Genomic DNA, 23,881 nt, shown 5'->3' with positions numbered 1-23,881 from the left:
TGAGGCTGGGAGGCGGCACGCAGTTTCTGTGTGATCCCCAATACCTTTGCCGTCTTCTGTACCAAGGCAGCCAAAAACGCAGGCCCATTATCTGAGCCGATCTGTAAGGGCAGTCGAAATCTAGGAATCAGATCTCGAAGAAGCACAGAGTTTACTTCACCAGCTTTCTCAGTTTGTGTTGGATAGGCCTCCACCCACCCAGAGTAGGTATGCCCAAGAACTAGTAAATACTTGGTACCTCCACACTTTGGCATCTCTGTGAAGTCTACCTGGAGATCTTCAAAGGGGACTGCTCCATAAGCTTGTATGCCGGGCAGAACGGCTGGACCTTGCCTCGCATTATGCTGTCGGCAGGTAACACACTGCTGCCTCACCATTTTGGCAAGGGCTGACAAATGTGAGATGTGGAAATACCGGCCTAACAACTTTTCCAGTGACTCCTGACCTACATGGGTGGTTTCTTGCACAGGCAGTACAACTGCAGCTCCTAGCAACTGTGGCACAGCTACTCTCACATCTGGTAACCGAATCCATCCTCCCTCCATCACTTGTCCTTCCCTCTACCTGGAGAAAGTCCTTTTCTTCTTTAGAAGAAGTAGGTCCAAGATCAGGTGCTTGAGGGAGCACTGATGCCCGGAAGGGGGCAGATGCTGCTTTTCGAGCCTCTGAGTCAGTGCGGGAATTCCCCAAACCCAGCAAGGTGGAAGCTCGCTGGTGTCCTCTGCAATGCATACTGCCACCTTGTGGGGTTCCCATACTGCTTCTAATAATTGCAAGAATTCTTGTTGATATTTTCTATGTTTTCCCCCAGAGTTCAATAGGCCCTTTTCTTTCTATCATGCTCCATGCACTTGAAGGGTTAAAAAGACATACCGAGAATCAGTGTAAATGTTTACAATCTCACCTTCACTGAGTTCTAAGGCCCGAATGAAAGCAATGAGTTCCGCTTTCTGGGCTGAAGTGGCCTGGGGCAACGATCTGGCTTCAACAACAGTGTCCAGGGTTACCACTGCATACCCTGCACCTCTCTCTCCTTGGGGGTTGAAGAAGCTGCTCCCATCCACGTATAGTTCCCAGACTACTGATGCCCAAGCCTGGTCCTGGAGGTGAGGTCTGCTAGAGTCAACTGAATCCAACACTTCTACACAATCAGGCTCGACAGGGCTCTCTGATACCGGGAGCAAGGTGGCGGGGTGTAGGGTGTTACAAACTTCAATGGTTATACAGGGATTTTCACAGAGCAAAATTTGGTGCTTGGTGAGTCTGGCATTCATTAGCGAATGATGTCCTTTAGTATTCATTAAAGTCACCACAGCATGGGGGGCCTTTATGTTCAGGTTTTGCCCAAGAGTCAGCTTATTTGCTTCTTGTACTAGCAGGGCAGTTGCTGCCAAGGCTCTCAAACAGGGGGGCCATCCTTTAGAAACCCCGTCTATTTGTTTAGAGAGGAAGGCCACCGGCCTCAGCCAGGGCCCCACAGTTTGGGTTAAAAGTCCAGCTACCATCTTTTCTCTCTCTGATGCATACAATGGAAAATGCTTTGTCAGATCGGCTAGCCCCAGGGCTGGGGCTGCCAGAAGGTTTTCCTTTAACTCATGAAAGACTTGCTTTTGTTGGGATCCCCATTCCAAAGGTTCCCGATCCCCGCCCCTTTTGTGACCTCATACAAAGGCTTGGCTAATACTGCAAAGTTTGGGATCCACAGTCTCCAAAACCCCACAGCTCCTAAGAATTCTCTCACCTGCCTTCTGCCCTTAGGCTCCGGTAGATTGCAAATGACCTGCCTTCTTTCTGATCCCGGTCTTCGTTCAGACCCCTGTGGGATAGTAAATCCCAAGTAAGGTACCTGCCATCGGCAGATCTGAGCTTTCTTCTTGGACACCTAATACCCACAGTCCTCCAGGTGCCGGTGTAGGGCATCTGTTCCCCTTGCGCACCTGACCGCCGTGGGGTGTCCCAGCAGAAGGTCACCAACCTACTGGAGCAACACGCAGCCTAGGTCTCTGGTGGGAAACTTCTGGAGGTCTCAAGCCAATGCCTCCCCGAAGATGGTGGGGGAGTTCTTGAACCCTTGGGGAAGTCCAGTCCAAGTGTACTGAGTAGTGACACCTGACTCCGGATCTTCCCACTGAAAGGCAAACATCTTCTGCCTCTCAGGGGTTAATCTTGATAGGAAAGAAAGCATCTTTCAGGTCCAAGCAGGTGAACCAGCTGTCCTCAGCTGGCAGCAACCCCAACAATGTGGACGGGTTAGGTACTGTTGGATGTAAAGTCAGTGTAGCTTGATTAAGCAAGTGCAAATCCTGTACCGGCTGGTAGTCCTTGGTCCGTGGCTTGGGAACAGGCAGGAGGGGAGTGTTCCATGGACACTGACAAGGAACAATAATTCCAAAATTTCTTAGGTGATCGAGACGGACCTGGATACCTTGAAGAGCTTCTCTGGGGACCGGGGCCTGTTTTTGCCTAACAGGCTGGGCCCCAGTCTTAACTGGCCAATCCCGAAGGGTTGTCTTCCGCCCGGACTCCTGGCCACCGCTTAGCCAGAGCTGGTCTTCACTCTTGGCCCGGCTCAGTTAAGAAAAGTCTCCATTCCTCCTCTCGGGGGACCGTAAGGGTCACAATGACTCCTGTTCCGGGCAACTTTAGCAGCAAAGAGCCATGCTCTGTCAAAGAGATAGTGGCTCTCAGCTTGCTGAGCAAGTCCCTTCCCAAAAAGGGCAAGGGACAGTCAGGCATGTACCAAAACTGATGAATGACTTTATGTCCTCCTACAGTGCAAGTCTGAGGCAAGCAGAAAGCTTGCTTTGCTGAAACCCCCGTGGCTCCGATGACGTCAATAGTCGTTTTGGATAAGGGGGCAACCGGGGCAGTTACTAGCGAATGTTCAGCACTGCTATTTACAAGAAAATCAATGTCTCTACCCCCGACTGTCATTCTGACCAGAGGCTCTTTGGGGACGCTTGAGCCCCGTCTCCCTCGTCCAATAACCCTTCTGCCAGGTTGAGCAGGGCTCCTTCCTCCTTGTCCAGGGCCTCCTGCTCTGAGTCACCTTGTTTTCTTTTGAGCTGAGGGCATTTGTTCTTCCACTGTCCTATTTCTTTACAATAAGCACACTGGTTACGCTGCAAACTCTGACAGCCAAGCTGAGTTTCTTTCCCAGGGCCAACCTTCCCTTGCCTCTTTGCGGGGGGGCCCTCTGATTGCTGCAGCTAACAAACAGGTCGGTGTTTTGCCGGGCCTGACCTCCATTCTCTTTGCCATTTTCCTTACTGCTTACTGCATCCCTGCTTACAAACACCTGGCTAGCTATTTCTAGTAATTGTGATGTATTCATCCCTGCAAGCCCAGCCTGTTTCTGCAGTTTTCTTCTCATGTCTTCTGCACTTTGACGGACTAAAGCCATGTTAATCATGCGCTGATTTCAGGGCTATCAGGATCAAAGGGAGCATACATACAATAGGCCTCACAGTCTCTCGTAGAATTGTGCTGGACTTTCTTCTTTTCCCTGAATGACCTCAGAGACCTTGTTAAAGTTTGTGGCCTTCTGAGCTCCCCTCATTAATCTTTCCAAGAGAGCTTCCATATCTCAGTTTAGCCTTTGCATATCCTCTCTTTCATGTGGGTCCAACTGGGGGTCAGTTCCTGGTAACTGGGTCCTTACATACTCTTGGAGGTTTTGATAATCAGCTGGTGCATGTTCCTCTAGCCACTTAGTTGCTGCTTGGAGGACTCTCTGCCTTTCTTCGCTGTTAAAGAGGAACATGAGCAACAGGTGCCAATCAGCCCAGGTGTGGTTGTGGGTCTGGATAACAGTTTGGAGCAAATCAATTAGGGCTTGTGGCTTTTCGGTATAGGGCGGTGTATTGGTTTTCCAGTTGAGAAGGTCGACTCAGGTGAAGGGCTGGTACCCAAAAACACGCCTCTCCACCACGTGACCATGCTCATCTATCCCAGTATACCACTGCTCTCTCAGGGGCATTTGTATCCCCGTTTTGGGTCGTAAACGAGCTGCCGAGGGAGGGGTGGAATGGCGCAATGTGACTTACCGCAATTAATAATCTCAATTATTAATTGACACTAATAATTATCAATATTAATAACTGATAATATAATTTTTAAAATCAATACCGATAATAATGATAATTAATATTAAATAGTTATACTAATGATAACAATAAATGATTAATAGTAAAGATTAATGATGCCTGATATTAATAACTGATATTGATCTTATTCATTAGAACAAAGTAATATTAGCTTCTAATAATTAATATTAATAATCATCTGAAAACTTTATTAGCAATTATTTCTTAATATTAATATGAATGTCAGTCATTCATATTCATGTTAATAATAAATGAGGAATAATTCATTCTACTATTAAGCCTAATACCTCAGTGGGTGTACACCCACCTGTGATATTGCTCCTAATGTCCAGGGAGGGAGAGAGCATGATATTATGTTCAATATCGCAGTAGGTGTACACCCAGCCGGTGATATTGATCCGAATATAATCTCCAGGGGGTGGAGTATGACGTTACTCCCAATATAGCACTGGGTGTGCATCCACCCAGTGATTTTGCTCCTAATAGTCACGGAAGAAGAGAATGCTATTACTCTCAGTATCGCAGGAAGTGTACACCCCTTCTGTGACATTGTTCCTAATATCCGGAGGGGGAGAGGGTGATATTACTCACAATATCGCAGGCTGTGTACACCCACCCTCTGATACTGTTCCTAGTAGCCAGGAAGGGAGAGGACGATATGACTCCCCATACAGCAGGAGGTGTACACCCATCCTGGGATATTATTCCTAATATCCATGGAGAGGAGAGGCTGATATGACTCCCAGTATCGCAGGGGGTGTACATCCAGTCTGTGATATTGTTCTTAATATTCAAAGGTGGAGAGGTTGATATTACTCCCAATATCACAGAAAGTGTACAAACCCGTGTACTATTGTTGCCATTATCCAGAAGAAGAGAAGATGATATCACCACCCCACCCCCCCCCATCGCAGGAGGTGTACACCCACTCTATATATTTTTTGCAATGTGCAGGGCAGGGGAGGATAATATTCTTCTTAATAGCACAGGGTGTGTACAGCCCCACTGTGATATGGTCCTTAATATTCCAAGGTGGAGAGGATGATCTTACTCCCAATACCGCAGAAAGTGTACACCACCCCAGTGATATGGTTCCCATGATCCAGGAGAGAAGAGGATGATGTTACTTTCAATATCGCACGGGGTGGAAACGGCCCCAGTGATATTGTTCCTAATTTCAACGTGGGAGAGGATGATACTACACGGAATGCCCCTAGGGGTAAAAACACTCCTGTGATATTGTTCTTAATATCAAGGGAAAAGAGGATGCTATTACTCCAAAGAGTGCAGAGGATGTGCACCCGTCTGTGACATAGTTGGTAATTTCCAGAGGCGGAGAAGATATTACTGACAATAACGTGAACACGCTGTGTGACCACCGTGGATCGTCATATCCGAGGGGGGAGAGGGGGGTGATATGACTTCCCCCATCGCGGGGGGCGCCCGCCCCCCCGCAATGTGGATCGTCATAGCCAGGGTGGGAGAGGGGGGTGATATGAGTCCCCGCATCGCAGGGGCCTCACCCCCTTGCGATGGGGGTCCTAAGATCCAGGGGCGGAGAGGGGCTGGCTCTTACTCCCCGTATCGCAGGAGGTGTGTACAACCCCTGCGATATTGGGACTAATATTATCCTCTACCCCTGAATATAAGAAACAATATCACAGGAGGAGGTACTCCCCCTGCGATATTGGAGGTAACATCATTTTCTCCCCCTCGGGATATTCGGAACAATATCACAGTGGGTGTGTACAGCCCCTGCGACATTGCCGCTAGTATTTTCCTCTCCCTCCCAGGATATAAGGAAGAATGTCACAAGAGGGTGTACACCCCCTGCGATATTGGCTATAATATCTTCCTCTCCCCCGCTGCCCTTTAGGAGCAACATCACAGAAGGGGTGTTCCCCCCCTGCTATATTGGGAGTGATATCATCCTCTCCGTCCCTGGATATTAGGAACAATATCCCTAGGGAGTGTACACCTCCTGCAATATTCAGACTAATATCATCCTCTCGCCACCTGGATATTAGGAGCGATATCACAAACGTGGTGTGCACCCCCGGCGAAATTGGAAGAAATATCATCCTCTCCACCTTTGGATATTAGGGACAGTATCACGGGGGAGGTCTCCGCCCCCTGCGATATTGGGAGTCATATCATCCGCTCCCACCCAGGATATTAGGAAAAAGATGACCGAAGGGATGTACACCCACTGCCATATTTCCAATAATGTCATCCTCTACCCCCTGGCTATTAGGAGTAACATCATAGAGGGGTGTACACTTTCTGCGATATTCGGAGTAATATCCTCTCCCCCACGGATATCGGGAACAGTTATATTAATTATTAATATTAATAAATATAATAACAGTAATCATTGATATTAATAATTACAGTAGAGACAGTAAAACAGTACGGATTAAAAATATTAACGGTTACTATTAATAATAGCAATATCACTATTAATAATAAAATGATATCAGTAATTAATGTTACTTCAATCAATCATAAGAGATGTTGGTAATAAAACAATAATTAATATTAAGATTAACAACTAATATTAAAAATGACATTAATATTAATTATTTTAATCATGCATAATCATATCTTGAAAATAAGCATTAATGGTTAATAATGTTATTCCATTAATTAATATTACCATTGATGTAATTAATATTAACAAGACTGATGTTTAATAATTCATAATATTATTAGTGCTAATACTGCAGGGGGTGTACACCTACCTGTGATATTGTTCCTAATATCCAGGAATGGAGAGCATGATACTAGTTTTCATATCGCAGTAGGTGTACACTCACCCTGTGACACCGATCCTAATACCCAGCGGGTAGAGAGTGCCATGACTGCCAACAGAGCAATCAATGTACAGCCACCCGGTGATATTGCTCCTAATATTCACGGAGGAAGCGTATATTACACCCAATATGGCAGGGAGTGTACACCTCTTCTGTGATATTGTTCCTAGTAGGCCGAGAGGGAGAGGATGACAATAATTCCAGCATCGCAGGCTTTGTTCACCCAGCCTGTGAAATTGTTATTAATATCCTGAAAAGGAGAGGATGATATTACTCCCCATAAGAGATAGATGTGACTCCCCATTATAGAGCAGGAGGTGAACACCCACCCTGTGATATTCTTCCTAATATTCAGAGGCCGAGAGGTTGATGTTACTCCCAACATCGCAGGACGTGTACACCCGCGTGTGAGATGGTCCTTAATAATATTCCAAGGCGGAGGGGGTGATATGACTACATATATGACAGTAAGTGGACACCCCCCCAGGGATATTGTTCCCAATATTCTGGAGGGAAAAGGATGATATTACGTTCAATACGACAGAAGGTTGACACGCCCCCACTGATATTGTTTCTAATTGCAATGTGGGAGAGGGGGATATGACATGCGATACTGCAGGGAGTAGAAACACACCTGTGGTACTGTTCTTAATATTCAGGGAGGAAGAGGATGATATTACTCCCAGTACTGACGGGTGTACATTCTCTGTACACTGACGGTGTACACCCATCTGTGAACCAGTTCATAATCTCCAGAGGGGGAGATGATATTACTCACAATATGTTAAACAGGCTGTGAGACCACCGCGGATCCTAAGAGCCAGGGGGGCGAGAGGGGCTGGCCCTCAGTGCCTGCATCGCGGGGGGCGCCTCGCCCCCCTGCGATGGGGGTCCTAAGAGCCAGGGGGGCGAGAGGGGCTGGCTCTCAGTGCCCGCATCGCGGGGGGCGCCTCGCTTCCCTGCGATGGGGGTCCTAAGAGCCAGGGGGGCGAGAAGGGGGTGATATGTCTGTTCGTATCGCGGGGGGCACTCGCCCCCCTGGAACGTGGACGGTCCTATCCAGAGTGTGGGAGGGAGGTGTTATTACTCCCCGCATGGCAGGGGGCGCCCGCTCCTGTGCGATGTGAATCGTCTTATCCAGGGGCCGAGTCGGGGGTGATATTAGTCCCCGCAAGGGGAGAGGTCACACGCCCGCCTGTGATGTGGATCGTAATATCCAATGGGGCAGAGTCGGGTGACATTAGTCCCCGATTTTTCCTTGGATCCTTTCTGTACTGCCACCCTCAGTTCCCACCCTGGGACATTATCTTCCATATTCTAGCAAGATGCGGCTGCTAAAGTCGCAGGGGGTATACACCCTTCATTATTATTCGTAATTTTGTAGGGGAATGTTAAACGTGATGTCACAGGACTCTGTACACTGTGATGTTATTCCCAATATCCTAGCTTTACCTGAATAATCATGTCACTTTGTATACACCTTGTGGTATTATTATTATTCTCCTAAGGGGAAGTTGCTTTTATTATCACACGGGGTATGTTCCTGTTAATATTATTCATAATGTTCTAGAGGGATGTCACTCCTTATGTCACAGGGTTCGTACACCTTGTCAATTTACTCTTATTATCCTCATAAGATGTCACTCCTCATATCACAGAGGGTGTACACTCTGTGATATTGTCGTCATATTCTAGGGAAATGTTACTTTTAATGTCACAGAGGGTGCACACCTTGTGAAATTATTCGTTATAATTTTGTGGGATGTTACCCCTAATGTCACACGGCGTGTACACACAGTGATGTTACGTGCAATATGCTATGGAAATGTTACTCGTAATTCACACTTCCTGTACACCCTTTAATATTCTTCATAATCTTCTAGGAAAATGTTACTGCTAATGTCACAGGGCCTGTAGACCCTGTCATAAAATTCCTAATATCCTAGCGGGAGTTCACTACTAATTTCACAATGCGTGTACACCCTTTGATATTATTCGTATTGTCCTGAAGAGATGTTACTACTGATGTCCCAATGCAGGTACATTCTCTGATCTTATTGGTTATATCCTCGGGGGATGTTACTTCTAATGTCACACGGGGTGTACTCCCTGTGTTCTATTTCGTAATATCCTAGGGCAATTTTACTTTTAATGACACAGAGGTTGTACACATTGTGATATTATTCGTGATATTCTAGAAAGATGTTACTCCTAATGTCACAGGTCTGTACACCCTGTGATAGTATTCATAATTTCCCAGGGGTCTATACTCCTATTGGCACAGACGATAACACCCTGTGACATTATTCGTGATATTCTAGCGAGATGATTCTCCTCATGTCACAGCGGGTGTACACCCCGTGTTATTATCCTTACTATTCTAGGGGGATGTTACTCCTAATGTCACAGAGATGTACACCCTGTGATATCATTCATAGTGTACCAGAGGGATATTAGCACTAACGTCACGATGCGTGTACACCTTGTGATATTATTTGTCATATCCTAATGTCACAGGGGGTGTGTTCTGTGTGATAGTCTTCCTAACATCATAGACGGATATTGCTCCTAACGTCACAGGGTGTGTACACCTTGTCACATCATTCATAATACCCTAAAACTACGTTATTCCTCAGGTCACGGGGCGTTCACCGTGTGATAATTTTTGTCATAGTTTTGTGGGATGTTACTTCTAAAGTCACACGGGGTGTACACAGAGTCACACAGTGATATGAGTTGTAATATTCTATAGACATGCTACTCGTAAATCACAGGGGCTGTACCTCCTGTGATATTATTCGTAATATTCTAGGGGAATGTTGCTACTATTGTCACAGGGGTGTACACCGTGTGATATAACTCATCATATCCAAGCGGGATGTTACTACTAAAGTCACAATGCCTGTACACTCTGTGATATTATTTGTAATATCCTAAAGAGATGTTACTACTAAGGTCGCAATGCATGTACACCCTCTGATATTATTCGTTATATCCTCGGGGGATGTTACTCCTAATGTCACACGGAGTGTACTCCCTGTCATATTATTCGTAATATCCAAGGGGGATGTTATTTTTAATGTCACCGGGGGTGACATTACGCATTAAAGATGCGTATTTAACGTCTGTGATACTATTCCTAATATCCTAGGGGCATGCTCTTCCGAATGTCACATGGGGTGTACACCATGTGTGTACACCTGCTGTGATATTATTCGTAATATCCTAGGGGAATGTTACTCCTGATGACACAGGTGGTGTACACCATGTGTGTACCCCTCCTGTGTTATTATTCGTAATATTCTAGGGGGATGTTTCTTTTAATGTCACAAAGAGTGTACAAAACGTCACAGAAGGTGTACACGTTGTGACGTTATCTGTAATACCCTAGAAGGATGTTACTCCTAATATGTCACAGGGGTGTACACGCTTTGATGTTATTTATAATGTCATAGAGAGACATTACTTCAAATATCACAGTGGATGTACACACATAGTGTATACCCTGTGATAGTATTCGTAATATCCTAGGGAGATACAACTCCTGATATCACAGTGCATGTACCCCTTGTGTGTACACCCTTGATATTATTCGTAATATCCAGGGTAAATATTACTCCTCATATCACACAGTGTGCACACCCTGTGATATTTTTCCTCATACTTTAGGGAGATATTGCTTCTAATATCACAGTGGGTGTACCCCATGTGTGTATACTCTGTGACAGTATATTCTATATCCTAGGGAGGTATTACTCCTAATATCACAGTGGGTGTTCACCCTGTGATATCATTCTTATTTGACCTTGCTGCCTTTTTTAACACACACTGCAAAAGGAATGGAACAGATAAGAAGATATCGAGATTAGACCGTGCTGCCGTGCAGCCGCCGCAGGACATTTTTAATATCCCTGTTTCTCAGGCTGTAGGTGAAGGGGTTCAGCATGGGGGTGACCACCGTGTACATCACTGAGGCCACCGCAGCCTTTCTCGAGGAAGATGACACATCTGAACTGAGGTACCCTCCAACGCCTGTTCCATCAAATCAGCAAACAACTGATTATACTTCCCACCTGATGATGAAACCCTCAGAATGGAGGAAACAATTTCATAGTAAGAGAAAAGGGTCCCCGAGATGGGAAGAAAACCAAATATGGCAGCAGGGAAATACATGAGTATGTTATTGGTGAAGGTGTCACAACATGCAAGATGGGGGAGTTGAGAAGGGTCACAGAAGAAATTAGGAATTTCCACATCCTTGAAGCAGGTCATTTGTAAGGCAATGATGTTGTACAGCTGGGCGTCTAAAAGACTGAGAAAAAAAAAGACAACAAAACTAGAAAGCCACAGAAACATGAGTTCATGACTGCTGAATGATATAGAGGGTGACAGATGGCTACAAACCGGTCATAGACCATCACACTCAGTAGCATGTCTCTCTTCCATGCCTCCAAAAATGGCAAAGAGAGACGTCTGAGTCAGGCAGCCTGCATAGGAGATGACTCTGCTGTAAGACTGGATGTCCACAATCATCTTGGGGACCGTGGTGGAGGTGAAACCGATGTCAGGCAAGGACAGGTTGGAGAGGAAGAAGTACATGGGGGTGTGGAGGTGGGAGTCAAGGCTGATGGCCAGGATGATGAGCAGGTTCCCCAGCACCGTGACCAGGCACATGGACAGGAACAGCCCAGCAAGGACCAGCTGCCGTTCTGGATCCTCTGAGGTTCCAGGAGGAGGAATATAGAGACATCTGTTAGATTCTGTGGGTCTGTAGAGATTGGACACCTTTTGCCTAGAAAAGAGGGTTGAGAAATCGGAAACAAGTAAACCAACACCCAGCATCGTGTCTGCATTTTGGATAGAAGCAACTCACAAGTAATGTTTTCAGATTTCAGAGCAATCCACACTCAGCAATATTTTGCAGTTCTGACAAACTCAATTCTCTTCTAATGCTTTCATCATGGATTTCTGTGTTATTCACTTCTTGCTCTACACACCTGCCTCAGAGACACTAGATTCAAGAATGTTCCAAGAACCAGATCATCATATATAACAAATTCGTAATTGCTAGAAAAGACAGCCTATCTTTACCGAAGGAAACTATGTGATAAAACCATTCTCTTCACTTTAAGAAAAAGGTTATCCTAATTAAAGGAAATTAAGAACTCAAATATTTTATTTTATTCGAATAGATTGATACAAATTCCCTTGATTTAGAACATCTGTAAACACTGTATAACTGCTAAGACCATGCCATCTGGAAATGAAATTAAAGTTGATAGTTCATAAGCAGAAAATAGTTCCACAGGCCAGTTAGGTCCTAGTGATTTCATCATTATGTTTTCTGACTTTTCTCCTTCAAGAGAGTAATTGCTTACTCAAATCGGTGGGTCTTGTTTTAAAATTCATGTAAGCTATAACTCCTGTCCTTAGCTTCGGTGGATTTAGAGTTTTCATCAGAACGTTTGGCCGGACGCGGTGGCTCACGCCTGTGATCCCAGCATTTTGGGAGGCCGAGGAGGGCGGATCACGAGGTCAGGAGATCAAGACCATCCCGGCCAACATGGTGAAACTCCGCCTCTACTGAAAATACAAAAACTTTGCCCAGTATGGCGGCACGCACCTGTAGTCCCAGCTACTCGGGAGGCTGAGGCAGGAGAATGGCTTGAACCTGGGAGGCCAGAGGCTACAGTGAGCCGAGATCACACCACTGCACTCCAGCCTGGGCAACAAGAGCAAAACTCCCTCTCAAAAAACAAAAAACCAAAAACACACGCTCTGTCACACTGACGTCACACTGATGACAGCCGATTTTTGTGAACCAAGGAAGTGTCAATTCAATAATTCACATAGATGTTTACTTTTGCTATCTCCTTTGTGCCAAGCAAGATATAGGCTCTGGGGAATCAGAAACAAAAGAGACTCACTTGTTCCTCTCACAATACTCAGTACTTACTGAGATAAGGACAAAAGAAAATGTCCTGTCTGGAACGCAGGGAAACCAGAACTTCGGGTCAGGGGATATTTCCGTTGAACCGTATGGAGTTTAAGCTTAAAATATTAACGAGCGTATCTAAATTCACTTTGCCTTTACTTTACGCATCCATCACATAGAGATCACGCAGCGGGCACCCACGGTTGGTTTAATCATCGCTCACTTCCATTGGATCAACTAGAAATCAACTCAGATGAGAGTGCTGAGTCTCAGAGGATGGACGTCTCACCCCTTGCCATACAGATAAGTAGAAAGGGTGGTATTGAAAATTAATGGCCAGACTCTATAAGTCCCAGGCACTATACTTGATGGTCTCCCAACCCTCAAAATGTTGTGGGTTCTTTTTTGTTTTTGCTTTTGTTTTGTTTTTTTTGAGACGGAGTCTCGTTCTGTTACCCAGGCTGGAGTGCAGTGGAGTGATCTTGGCTCACTGCAACCTCCGCATCCCAGGTTCAAGCTATTCTCTTGCCTCAGCCTGCCGAGTAGCTCAGATGACAGGCGTCCACCACTACGCCTGGCTAATATTTTTCTCTTTTTAGGAAAGATGGGGTTTCACCATGTTGGCCAGGCTGGTCTCGAACACCTGACCTTATGATTCGACTGCCCCAGCCTCCCAAAGTGCTGGGATTACAGGCATGAGCCATCGCGCCCAGCTTCCAAAAGTTTTCAACAGAGCTCAGAGGTCTTAACCACGGGCACATCTGAGGAGCATTTTTGAAATGGTTTCCAGCTTCCTCAATAGGAATGGAAGCCAAACCCCAAATTTATGACTCCTTTGAGGAAGTCGAGAGCTGTAAGGAAAGCCAGGAACAGGGGCAAGGGAGAGATGCCTCCCAAATGAACCTGTGCCAATTCTTTCTGGAATCTTTGATGTGATCTCAGCTGCCCTTTCCATACTTGACACAGTGATTGTGGCACCCACTGGTCTAGCTGTGGTCTACAAGGAACCCCCAAAGGGAAGGGCACAGTGAGCAGGGGCATCGGCCTGAGTGACAAGGATTTGAGAGGGCAGGTTGGATGCAGGGAGAGGACTGGCCAAATGCCGTGTGTCTGGCCTTAGACTGCCTGGTTCAAATTGGGCTTCACCCTTTTTGACTTCATGATCTGGTGCAAGTTATATGAAAATGTGTTGCTCCTTTTCTAGTCTGTAAAATAATCATGAAATGTGCACTAATAACTGGGAGACTAAGCAGATGAAATGAAGCAAGCTGCATAGAGCACAGAGCTCAGAGCCTGGCCTTTAGGAAGCCCTCAGTAAGGGTTCATGATGCCATGGTGTCTGTCATCATCCTCTTTATCCTCATCATCACCTTCATCATCTTTTTGTTGTTCCGAGGGAATAGTTTAGAGGGACTCATTCCCTGCTATCGTGGGTGAGATGTCTATGAAAAGGACAACCAGTGGGGGAGGGAAGCAAAATTTCGAAGAAGATTTCTGAGAGAGACCCCCACACCACAACCAAGAACTGAAACTCCAGTCTGCTGAGCTGACAGTTTGCACATTGGTCTCCTCCCATCTGCCCACGGCACTCTCCTGTTTGTCCTGAGGATGAGGAAACAAACAAGGCTCCCGAGGGTCCCTCAGCACTCACTGAACTGCCCTTCCCCTCTGCTGGGCCATGACCATGGAGCACAGATCCACTGTCCTCCCTGCGTGGTGCACATTGGAGGCTCAGACTCTGTCCTCAAGGCCGGCCAGAAGACAGGGTGAGACATGAGCCTCCTGATACGGGTGACGGGGGTGGAGCCCACAGGACTGCAACCTCATACTGCAGGGCTGGAGGCACAGACTGAGTATTTACTATTCTATGGCCTGGGGGGCTCAAGCACAGAGCTCCTCATTAGCCAGAGTCCCCCAAGTTCCCCAAGCTCTAACGATTTCCTCATCATCATGCAAGAAGAAGAGGAAAGTGAGTGTCCATAGAAGCTCTGGGGCTCTTCCTCTAATCAGGAGAGAGCTTGTGTGTATTATTCGCTTCTTTCCTTTCTTTTACAAGATCCAAGTGCTTTAATTTTCATCTTTTATTATGGGAAAATATACCACGTATAAATGTTAAAAATTATAAATGTAGATTATTTCATATAGAATGGCCAGTATAAACATTTACAATTTCCACTCTTTTTCAGTTTACAGTTTAATCACATTAGGTACATTCACATTGTTTAGCAACCATCACCGCCATCATCTCCAGAACAGTTTTATGGTTGAAAATGGAAATTGCGCCCATTAAGCAAACTCCATTCCTCTCTCTCTCGCCCACCCCTGGGGGCCACCATTCTATTTTGCAACTCTATAAGTTTAACTACTCTAGACACGTGATATAAGTGGAATCATAGCGTGTTTAATTTTTCTGGTTTGTTTTGGAGACAGAGTCTTTCTCTGTCACCCAGGCTGGAGTGCAGTGGCGTGATCTCAGCTGACTGCAACCTCCACATCTTGGGTTCAAGCGATTCTTGTGTCTCAGTCTCCCGAGTAGCCGGGATTACAGGCGTGCGCCACCATGCCAAGCTAATTGTTGTATTTTTAATAGAGATCAGTTTTCACCATATTGGCCAGGCTGGTCTCAAACTCCTGACCTTCAGTGATCTGTCTGCCTCAGCCTCCCAAAGTGCTGGGGTTACAGGTGCGAGCCACTGAGCCTGGTCGTCTTTATCCTTTTGGGATTTATTTATTTCACTGACGAGAATGTCTTCAAGGTTCATCCGTGTTGCAGCCCGTGTCAGAAGTTCCTGTCTGGTTGTTTGGGTGTTTTTTGTTGTTGTTGTTGTTTTTGGTTTTGTTTTGTTTTGTGTTCACATGGAGTCTTACTCTGTCGCACAGGCTGGAGTGCAGTGGCACAATCTGGGCTCACTGCAACCTCCGCCTCCCGGGTTCCAGCGATTCTTGTGCCTCAGCCTCCCGAGTAGCTGGGACTATAGGCACGCGTCACCATGCTTGTCTAATTTTTTGCATTTTCAGTAGAGACGGTTTCACCAAGATGGACAGGCTAGTCTTGAATTCCTGACCTCAGGTGATCCGCCCACCTCAGTCTTCCAAGATGCTGGGATTACAGGCGTGAGCCACCGCACCGGCCAGAAGTGCCTGCCATTTTAAGGCTGAATAGTCTTCCATCGCATGAATGAACTGCAGTGTGCTTTTTCATTCATCTGTCCACGAACCCTTGGGTTGCTTCCACATTTTGGCTGTTGTGAATAATGCTGCTATGAATTTGGGTGTACGAATCTCTCTTCCACTCTTGGCTTCTAATTCTTTTTGGCAGGTACCCACAAGTGCAACTGCGGGAACATCCGCTAATCCTGTTTCTACTTTTTCCGGTACACGCCATACTATTTTTCCTGTTCCTTCATGGTTTTACATTCCCTCCAATCAGATTCGAGCATTCCTACTTCCCTCTAGTTTCACCAATGCTTGTTTGTTTATCATATCCATCCAAATGTGTGGTATCACAATTTTGGTTTGATTTGCGCTTCCTTATGATTAGTGATTTTGAACATCATTTTAGACGCTTACTGGCCGTTGCTATATCTTCTTTAGGGACACGTCTACTCGAGTCTTCTGACCATTGTCAGTGGGATGCTTTGGATTTCTTGTTGTTCAGTTCTAGCTGTTCTTTGTATACGATGCCTATCAGCCTCTTTTCAGAGATATGATTTGCAAATATTTTTCCTAATCCATGGGTTATCCTTTCACTCAGTTCACAGTGTTTGCTGATGCACAAAAGTGTCTGTCATGTAGATGTAATCCAAGGAATCTAATTTTCTTTTGTTGCCTATGCTTTTGGTGTCATATCCCAGAAAGCATTGCCCAATCTGATGTCATGAAAGTGTGGCCAATGTTTTCTTTTAGGCATATTATACTTTCAGCACTTGGGGTTAGGTCTTTGATCCAGTTTGTGTTAATTTTTGCACCTGGTGTGACATAGAGTCCACCTTCATTCTTCTGCATGTGGAAATCAAGTTTCTCCAACACCATTTCTTGAAAAGGCTGCTTTTCCACCAATGGACTTTCTTAGCACTCATGTGAAAAATCATTTGAACATATAGGTGAGAAGTTATTTCTGGGCTCAAAAACAAACAAACAACAGACAACAGATAAGGATGTAGCATGGGCCAGGCTCGGTTGCTCACGCCTGTAATCCAAGCACTTTGGGAGGCCGAGGCGGGCGGATCACCTGAGGTCAGGGGTTGAAGACCAGCCTGACAGACAGGAAGAAAACCCCATCTCTACTACAAATACAACATTAGCTGGGCGTGCTGGGGCATGCCTATAATCCCAGCTGCTTGGGATATGGAGGCAGGAGAATCGCTTGAACCCAGGAGGCAGAGGTTGTGGTGAGCCAAGATTGCACCATTACACTCCAGCCTAGGCAACAAGAGCGAAACTCTGTCTCTAAACAAAAAACCAAAGACAAAAAATCCAGCATAATTTCGAGAGCAGAAAGAGAATAGCTGAAAAACCAGCATGATGAGAAAGTTAGGAAGCTTCTTACCAAAGCATCTGGAAAAATGCAAGAAATTCTTGTGAACTAAAATTTTCATACTGTACTATCAAACACTAGAACTCACTTATTCCATCTTTCTGTATTTTGGGACCCAATTATCCACTTCTCTTCATTCCCCATCCCACCCCTTTTCTTCCTAGCGTCTGCTAACCACCATTATACTTTCCACCTTCCTGAGATTCCTTTTGTGTGTAGGTGTGTGATGGAGTCTCTTTCTGTTGCCAATCTCATTCACAATTGCCACAAAAAGATAAAATACCTAGCAATACAGCTAACCATAGAGGTGAGAGATCTCTACAATGAGAATTACAAAACACTGCTCAAAGAAATCAGAGATGATAGCCGGGTGCAGTGGCTCACTCCTGTAATCCCAGCACTTTGGGAGGCCAAGGTGGGTGGATTATGAAGTCAGGAGTTTGAGACCAGCCTGACCACCATGGTGAAACCTCAACTCTACCGAAAATACAAAAATTAGCTGGGCATAGTGGTGGGCCCCTGTAATGCCAGCTGCTCAGGAGGCTGAAGCAGGAGAATTTCTTGAACCCAGGAGGCAGAGGTTGCAGTGAGCTGAGATTGTGCCACTGCACTCCAGTCTGGGCGACAGAGTGACTTGGTCTCAAAAAAAAAAAAAAAAAAGGAAAGAAAAGGAAAGAAATCAGAGATGACACAAGCAAATGAAGAAAGAAAAAAACACACCATGCTCATGGACAGGAAGAATCAATATCATTAAAATGGTCATACTGCCCAAGCATTACAGATTCAGTGTTATTCCTATCAAATTATCAATGAAATTCTTCATAGAACTAGAAAAAACTATTTTAAAATGGGCGTGGTGGCTCATGCCTATAATCCCAGCACTTTGGGATGTAAGTTTATCTCTTCAGGTCAGCCTGGCCAACATGGCAAAACCCTGTCTCTACTAAAAATAAAAAAATTAGATGGGTGTGATGGCTATAATCCCAGCTACTCAGGGGGCTGAAGCAGGAGAATTGCTTGAACCCAGGAGGTGGAGATTGCGGTGAGCTGACATCACGCCACTGCACTCCAGCCTGGGCGACAGAGGGAGACTCCATCTCAAAAAATACTAATTAAAATAAAAATAAATAAAATAAAATTCACTTGGAACCAGAAAAAGAGCCCAAATAGTCAAGAGGATCCTAAGCAAAAAGAAAAAAGCTGGAGGAATCATATTACCCAACCTCAAACTATACTACAGGGCTACAGAAATCAAAACAGCATGATACTGGTACAAAAACAGATAAATAGACCAATGCAACAGAATAGAGTCTGGAAATAAGGTTGCACACCTACAACCATCTTATTTTTGACAAAACTGACAAAAACAAGCAATGGGGAAATGACTCCCTATTCAATAAATGGTGCTGAGATAACTGGCTAGCAATATGCAGGAGATTAAAACTGGAACCTTTCCTTATACCATATACAAAAATCAACTCAACATGAATAAAAGGTTTAAACTCTAGAAACCCTGGAAAACAATCTAGGCAATACCATTCTGGACATAAAAGCAGGTAAAGATTTCATGACGAAGATGCCAAAAGCAATCACAACAAAAGCAAAAACTGACAAATGGGATCTAATTAAACTTAAGAGCTTCTGCAAAGCAGAAGAAATATATATTAGCAGAGTAAACAGCCTACAAAATGGTAGAAAATATTTGCAAACTGTGCATCTGACAAAGGTCTAATATCTAGCATCTATAAAAAATTTACAAGAAAAAGACAACCCCATTAAAAAGTGGACAAAGAACATGAACAGACACTTTTCAAAAGAAGACATACATACAGCCAACAAGCATATGAAAATGTTTAGTATTACTGATGGTTTGAGAAATGAAAATCAAAACCACAATGAGGTACCATCTCACACCAGTCAGAAAGACCATTATTAAAAAATCAAAAAATAACAGATGCTGGCAAGGTTACAGAGAAAAGGGAACCCTTATACACTGTTGGTGAAAGTATAAATTAGTTCAACCATTGTGGAAAGCAGTGAGATGATTCCTCAAAGAGCTAAAAATAGAACTATCATTCAACCTGGCAATCCTATTACTGAGTATATGCCCAGAGGAACATAAATCATTCTACCATAAGGACACATACACGTTCATGTTCATTGCAGCACTATTCAAAATAGCAAAGACATGGAACCAACCTCAATGCCCATTAATGACAGATTGGATAAAGAAAATGTGGTGCGTATACACCATGGAATACCATGCAGCCATATGAAATAATGAGATCGTGTCTTTTGCAGGAACATAGATGAAGCTAGAGGCCATTGTCCTCAACAAACTAGCACAGGAGCAGAAAACCAAAAAACTTATACTCACATATAAGTGGGAGTTAAATAATGAGGACTCATGGACACAAAGAGGGGAGCAACACACACTGGATCCCACTTGAGGGTGGAGGGTGGGAAGAGGGAAAGGATCAGAAAAAATAACTATTGGGTTCTAGGCTTAATACTTGTGTGACAAAATAATCTGTACAACATACCTGTGACATGAGTTTACTTATGTAACAAACCTGCACCAGTACCCCTGAACCTAAAAGTTATAAAAAAGATTTGTTGAACTTTGTTCAGAGTATGTCTATGAAGAGTAGGTTATGCGGCAATAACAAAGAGTCCCCAAAGTATGAGTAGATCAAAGTTCAAAAAGTGCATTTTTCTTTTTCTTTTTTCTTTTCTTTTTTTTCTTTTTTTTTTTTTTGAGATGGAGTCTTGCTCTGTTGCCCAGGCTGGAGTGCAGTGGTGCGTTCTCAGCTCACTGCAACCTCTGTCTCCCGGTTTCATGCCATTCTCCTGCCTCAGCCTCCCTAGTAGCTGGGATTACAGATGCCTGCCACCACGCCCGGCTAATTTTTGTACTTTTTAGTAGAGATGGGGTTTCACCATATTGGCCAGGTTGGTCTCGAACTCCTGACCTTGTGATCCACCCTCCTCGGCCCCCCAAAGTGCTGGGATTACAGGCATGAGCCACCACACCTGGCCCTTCTTTTTCACAAATCAGTTGCAAGTGGTTTTCAGGTTGCCAAGGCACCTCTCAGGCATATGATCATACAGGAACTGATGTCTGCTTTGCCGCCTTTTTTTTTTTTTTTTTTTGAGGCAGAGTCTCGCTCTGTCACCCAGGCTGAAGTGCAGTGGCATGATCTCGGCTCACTGCAAGCTCTGCCTCCCAGGTTCACACCACTCTCCTCCCTCAGCCTCCCAAGTAGCTGGGACTACAGGTGCTTGCTAATTTTTTGTACACGCTCTGCTAATTTTTTGTATTTTTTTAGTAGAGACGGGGTTTCACCATGTTAGCCAGGATAGTCTCGATCTCCTGACCTCGTGATCCATCCGCCTCGGGCTCCCAAAGTGCTGGGATTACAGGCGTGAGCCACCGCGCTCAGCCGCCACCTTTTTTTATAACTTCAAGCTTTGTGTTACATTTCCCAATCAGCCCAGGGAGGAAAAGCTGAACATAGACATATCACTCCTGCTCACCTTGCACTGGCTAGAATTTAGTCACATGGTCAACCCTAAGTGCAAGAGAAGCAAGGAAATGTAGGTTATCTATATGCTGAGGATGCAGAGAAAGTGGGTTTGGGTGACCAGCTTGTCACTCTGCCTCAGTGCAGAATAGCATCATTTTAGTCAGGAAACAGTTATAAAAGGGGTTGTGGCTGGCCGCGGTGGCTCATGCCTGTAATCCCAGAACTTTGGGAGGCTGAGGCGGGTGGATCACTTGAGGTTAGGAGTTTGAGACCAGCCTGACCAACATGTTGAAACCTCAACTCTACTAAAAATACAAAAATTAGCCAGGCGTGGTAGCTCGTGCCTGTAATCCCAGCTACTCAGGAGGCTGAGGCAGGAGAATCCTTTGAATCTGTGAGGCAGAGGTTGCAGGGAGGTGGAGGTTGCAATGAGCCAAGATCGCGCCACTGCACTCCAGCCTGGGTGACAGAGCAAGACTCTGTCTTAAAAAATTAAAAAAAAATCGGCAGGGGGGAGGCGGATTATGGTAAAAATGTGTTAGAAGCGGTTTCAGAAAAAAAAAGAAAAGATTGTAAGAGAACAATTTATGATGTACCATGTTGCAAGAAAACGTAACTTTGAAATGTCCATTAAAGTAAGGGCTAAGTCCAGTTTAGGTCAAGTAAGTTTTTATTTATTTATTTCTTTTTTTAACAAGTCTCAGACCTTTATTCCAAATTTCCAGTTGATTACCTAAATATTTTCTCTCAGTGGCTCTGGAAGCCTGAGATGGCAATTCTCTTTCTCTGGTTCAGGTGAGTAAAAATGTGTAAACCTGAGCGATGAAATAAAGCAAACCCGTAGCCCCAGTCCTGTTGTGTATGATGTATCCCACTGAGAAAGCAACAGCTTTCTAATCCCTGTGCTCCTTTAGGGCAGGCTTTGCTTTTAAGATGTTTGAAGCACTTTATTATATAAGTGCAATTTCTTAGAGTTCTAAAAGCTGCTTAAGTGATCAATAAAGTTTTGTTTCATTTGTAAGTCTAGGTAGGTGTTTGAAGGTCTTTAGAGAATCACATGTGTTACCTTTGTGGTTTTAGGTTTGTGAAGTCACGATCAAAAGAGAATGTTTTTAACAATATCTCTTCGCTAGATTTAAAAATGAACTGTTAGTTGAATACAAAAGTTCATTACCCCAAATTTAATAAATTATTAACTGAAAACACTAGTACCAATAATTATAATTTTCTTTGGACATACGTTTTCCTCAGACACAAAGATTCCAGTTGGGACAGAATCTTTTTTTTTTTTTTTTTTTTGAGGCAGTCTTGCTCTGTCTCCCAGGCTGGAGTGCAATGTCACGATCTCGGCTCACTGCAAGCTCTGCCTCCTGGGTTCACGCCATTCTCCTGCCTCAGCCTCCCGAGTAGCTGGGACTACAGGCACCCGCCACCATGCCTGGCTAATTTTTTTGTATTTTTAGTAGAGACGGGGTTTCACCATGTTAGCCAGGGTGGTCTCGATCTCCTGACCTCTTGATCCACCCGCCTCAGCTTCCCAAAGTACTGGGATTACAGACGTGAGCCACCGTGCCTGGCCCCGAGACAGAATCTTAGACCTGTTACAAACATCCTCTACTCTCAAGTAGTCAGTTCAATGACCGAATCCCCCACTCTATGGAGACACCCGCTGTGAAAATGCACACCTGATAATAGAGAAGAAACTGCTCACAAATACTCTGAACACAGAGAGATTTCTAGAATGACACTTGTGGGATGTGCCAGAGAACAGGCTCTACACGGGAGGGGACACAGTGTGCACACCTTCTAAACTGGGTTGGAAGGAGGGAAAACTGGATTTTGTTTTACCCATACGACCATCTTTGTGATAGAAATAAGGGATATATTAGTACCTGAACTATTGATTGCAGGAGGTCAGAAGAGCTACTAACTACCCCCCACTCTCTTTTCATGCTTCGGAGACTGATCATAAAATAGCAATTACTCATTTGAATAGTGAATATTGCTTAAGTTCAGAAGATCCAAAGGTCTTACTCTAGACCATGCTGTCCCCTAAGCACGGGAGTGTGACTTTTGGGCAACAGGGCATCGTTTGTCTGGGAGCAGGTGAAGGGCACCTGGCTGGACAGGAGGAGGACTTCTCCCTTTCACGACTCCCCAAGGCCTCATCTCTGGTCTCAGGGGACAGCAGCATTCTCGTCTGTGGTTGCAGCTTGGGTTCGTACCAATGCTCTTTAAAAAGTTACCTGCTAATGCACCACCAACCTGGTGGACCATCATATTGAAAACTCCTTTGACATTTGTGGAAAAGCTCTTCTGGAATATCAAGAATTAAGGAAACATGCCAAAGAAATGGATAGAGAAAAAAAATGTTCTTGGCTTGTTTCTTGTCCCATCATTTTTATTTCAACACTTGTCTTATGCCTGCTTTACTTCTCCATTCTGTCCCCACTTCAGCCTCCAGTGGAGCCTTCACTCCTCTTTGGTTTCTCTAACGCTACCAAAAGAGTTGCCATGCAAATGTCTGCTGTTCAATGCTGTAAGAGACTCAGTGGAAGATGCTAGGTAACTAACCAAGCAGAAGGTTAGTTCTGCTCTAAACTAAGCTCTGGTTATCTACTCCGGATGCAGGCTGTCTAACTCTCCTCTAAAGTATTTATTTATTTATATATTTATTTATTTATTTGAGACAGCTTCACTCTGCTGCTGCAGTGCTGTGGCACAATCTTGGCTCACTGCAACCTCTGCCTCCCTGGCTCAAGTGATTCTCTTGCCTCAGCTTCTTGAGTAGCTGGGATTACAGGCATGTGCCACCATGTCTGGCTAATTTTTTCTTTCTTTCTTTCTTTCTTTTTTTTTGAGACAGAGTCTCACTCTGTTGCCCAGGCTAGAGTGCGGTGACACATTATCAGCTCACAGCAACCTCCGCTTCCCGGGTTCAAGTGATTCTCCTGCCTTAGCCT

The 23,881-nt window shown here is 44.8% G+C and overlaps 1 pseudogene; it reads right to left on the bottom strand.

Moving 5' to 3' along the window:
• Positions 1-10,784: 10,784 nt before the first annotated feature.
• On the bottom strand, positions 10,785-11,618 carry LOC101136302 (olfactory receptor 7E24-like; annotated as a pseudogene).
• Positions 11,619-23,881: the final 12,263 nt, after the last annotated feature.

The sequence above is a fragment of the Gorilla gorilla genome, chromosome 13 (assembly GCF_029281585.2).
Source record: "Gorilla gorilla gorilla isolate KB3781 chromosome 13, NHGRI_mGorGor1-v2.1_pri, whole genome shotgun sequence".
In the NCBI taxonomy this organism is placed as follows: domain Eukaryota; kingdom Metazoa; phylum Chordata; class Mammalia; order Primates; family Hominidae; genus Gorilla; species Gorilla gorilla.
Note: the sequence above shows the minus strand (reverse complement) of the source record. Positions and strands in the feature narration are given on the sequence as shown.